Here is a 4,210-nt window from a genome sequence, read left to right as displayed (position 1 = left end):
GGATAATTATTGATTGAAATAAACAATGAATATTGTTGTCTAAAATGATATAAAAGTAAAAATGTTCAATAAATAGGCAAAGAGTTATAACGGGAAGCAGAGTGCCATTGATACTAAAAAATCTAATAAAATTTTGAATTAATATTTAAATATGTGATGCTCTTTAGTAAAATATATTAGAAAAAAAAAATATTTTTTGTCTACAAAGGTGTCCGAAAATGAAAAAATTTGTAATGGGAGAAACTAAGAACAAATAAGAATGTATGGACTATCAAATAGTGATCCCTCATATTTGCGAAATTTATTGGAAATAATACTTATTTAATTAATTTATTATAATTTCTTATATGGTTTTGAATCCATATTCATTTTTTGTCTTTTCAAATTCATGATTCTTTTTTAATTATTATTTACTTTAATTAATTTTATAAAAAGTGATTATCGTTATGAAGTGTGCAAGAGATTATTAACATACTTGTCTCCTCTGTCTTTTTTTAAGGAATACTTTTTTTCACCGAGTGCAATATTTAAATTTTCAGTGTCAGATGTTTTTGAGAGATTTATTACCTTTTCAATAAGACAAAGGTCAGAGAGGGTATGACACAATTATTAAGAAGTATTTCACTAAATTTTTGTATTTGTTATCGAAAATGATATATTTATAGAAAATTATCACTTTTTTATTGACAACTCAAAGGAATTGAGAATAAATTTAATTGTTAGTAGAAATAAAAATTATGGATGACAATTAATAAAGTGGTTGAACATAATTTTAAAACAAATTGCAATAAACCACTTCCTTGTCCCATGCCTCCATGAATTAGCAGACATCTGAAAAGTTATTTTCACCCCAAATTAACTTGAAATTCGATTGAAAATTAGTGAGTTATAATACGAAAATGTTATTTATTATCCAAAATATGATTGGAAATCACTTGAAAATACTAGGACTAACCCAACCAAAACATATATCCAACCGTTTTGATCTGTTTAAGTTTCACATCATCATTTTCAGTTCCAAATCATTATTTTTAATGACGGTCAACTATATTTCTAGTTAATTTATATATTTTGAGTCAATATTTCTTTATTTTAGCATTAAATAGGTATATGGGTCCTTATATATTAAAAATATTTTCTTTAAAAATTCTAACATTATCAAAGAGTATATATTTTTTGAAAAATTAATGATGATTCATGAATTATATTTTTCTTAAAATTCTTGATTGTTCGATTGACTCGAATTCAACCCAAGTCCTGCAAAACCCGACCCATGATTGATCCAACATAAAAATAACCCAACTCTCAACACGTCTAATCGACAACTGCATAGTAATTAAGAAAATATCGAGGATATTAAATTGTACGAATAAGTTTAAAATTGAAAGAAAATAAAAGAAAAATGTGTAGATAAAATAAAAAATTATCACAAAGTAAAAGGAGGGATCAAAATTAAAATATAGGCAAAAAATAGAGTTAAGTATTATGCCTTTAAATTTTTACCATATATATGACTTAATGTTTATAATTAACTATCTATATTGATAAACATGATAATTAAATAAGACGATCACAGTGAAGTATAATACTCCAACCACACAAGTCACAACATAAATGAAATACCAGAGAGGGACTGAAATTGTAAGGTGCTTTATAAGGGATAGTGTCAGGCAGTGCTATATTTGACTGTGTGTCTGGTCTTGACTCCTGAGTTGGGTTTGGTATAGTGAAGTCTGAAGGTGATTATGTTATGTCTTTCATTGGTGATTGCAAGATTTACAATTTAAAAGTGGCGTAGAACTTTGGGAATGCAACAATATACAATGTCATCCACCAAGCACTATATTAATACTAAATACTATTTTTTTTTTTCGTTTCAAAATGCTTGCTACAAAAAGAACTTTGACACTACTAATTGTTCAAGCTTATTTTATATTTATTGCGGGTAATATATTAGAAAAATTAATAAGGCAAATAAGATTTTGTTTGAATCGTTTAATCGCATACTTTCATAATATTAAGTTTTTATAATTTTTAGATGTGTATAATTCAATATATAAATAATCAAAATAACACATTGAATTGCGTAAAAAGTCAAATGTAGCAAATATAGTAAAACAAAGGAAGTACTTTACTCAATGTTCGTGTAGTAATTGGCTTGGTTGCTTGGCGCGCTTGGAAAAAGAGAAGCATATTCTGGGATTTGCCATATCGGAAAACCAACATGATTAGACATTGTCTTGATGTGATGCATATTGAAAAAAACTTTTTTGATAATATTTTCAACATGGTGATGCGTGTGGAAAAGGGAACAAAGGATCATTTTGCAGCTCGTTGTGACTAATGCAACCTTAATATGAGGAGAAGCCTCCACCCTGGAGGGAATGCAATTCCGATCACTACGTACACCCTAGATGATAGACATGTTTATAATCTACTTGATTGGATCAAGAGTTTGAGATTTCCAGATGGTTATGTTTTCGACTTAGCTAGGAGTATTGATATGGGCAAACACTCACTCTTCAGAATGAAGAGCCACGATGGCCATGTTTTCATGCAACGCGTCATTCCAATTGCTTTTCGAGAATTGCTACCTTTGCCGATTTGAGAGGCTCTAATTGAGTTAAGTTTATTCTTCAAGATATTGACTTCCCCGAAACTAAAAAAAGCAAAGATGATTACATTGGAGGAGGAAATACCAGTAATACTATGCAAAATAGAGAAGATTTTTCCCCCCTCCTTCTTTGATTGCACGGAGCGCTTGCCTATCCACTTACCTTACGAGGCAAGAATAGTTGGACCAGTCCAATACAGGTGGATGTACCCATTTGAAAGGTACTTGCGTAAATTATAAGTTAGTTTTTCATTCGTTATTATCGCTACATATTAACTCATTTAAATATTATAATGTGCATGTATCTACGACATTTGAAGCTCAATGTGAAGAACAAGGCGCACGTTGAAGCATAAATCTGCAATGCATATCTCGCTGAAGAGGCTTCACATTTTGTGTCTCATTACTTTGAGCCTGAGGTGCGTTGCAAATCTAGGGGCCAACCTATGCATGATGAAGGAGGTTATAATAATGATAGATCAAGTGTTCTTTCAATCTTTACACACCCGATTAGATTCCATAAAAAAGGGAAAAAGATATAGTTGACTTCACATCGGTATGTTCTAATGAATTATTCCGAGGTTGACCCCTATCTAAGACAATTCACTACAGGGCTGCGTTCAAAATATCCAACATTTTCAGAGAAACAAATAAATGCTATCGTCGAAGAGGATTTTCCAAAATATTTTTAATTTTTGGTGATTTAACTTATTTATTAAGAATATATGTGTGTTGTATTTATTAATAATTAACTTAATTATGCATTTATTAATCATCTTTGTTTCGCAGAACAGCAAAGGTCGTATTCAAAACGATCCAAATGGTTACATATTGAAGGATATGGCGAAAGGACCTTTGAGATATGCTAAGAGTTATAACATTTGTTACGTGAACGACTATAAATTCCACACTAACAAGCATTCCACGAGAAAAGCAACGGACAACAGCGGAGTGTGTGTGAAGGCCGAGGAGGACAGTCTAGATAGAGATGATTTCTATGGTCGCCTTGAAGAGATAATAGAGCTTGATCATCCAGGTATGCCAATCAAGAGAGTTACCATGTTCAAATACCAATGGTTTGATCCAACACGTTCAAGACGTGGAGCTGGTACACGTGTTCATGAACGCTACCAAATAGTTGACGTCCACATTGGTCGCTCTTGGGGAAAGTATGACCCATTTGTCCTCGCTAGTCAAGCTTCTCAAGTGTATTATCGTATCCTAATTTGAGACAAGACCTACAAGATTGGTGAACTGCCTGCAAAGTCAAACCAAAGAAATATCAAGTCAGTATCGCACCTGGAAATGACATTGATGATAGAGCGTTTCAAGATGAGGAACACACACAGTTCCATTTTTCCGTTGATGATGTCAACTTGACACTCGAGTCACTTTGTGATCCTTCAGGACAATGAATTGAGTGCTATATTAATGAAATAAAACTAGATCCAACAACTAAAAAAGACGAAGAACCTCTTGATGTAGATCTCGTACTGTCGTGTGATGAGGAAAATGACGATATTGATTATTATAGGGATTTCGATAAAGGAAATTAAAATTTGTAGTTACTTTTGTATTTGTATAATTTGAATCGAA

Source organism: Amaranthus tricolor, chromosome 16, assembly GCF_026212465.1.
Source record: "Amaranthus tricolor cultivar Red isolate AtriRed21 chromosome 16, ASM2621246v1, whole genome shotgun sequence".
Taxonomy (NCBI): Eukaryota; Viridiplantae; Streptophyta; class Magnoliopsida; order Caryophyllales; family Amaranthaceae; genus Amaranthus; species Amaranthus tricolor.
Note: the sequence above shows the minus strand (reverse complement) of the source record.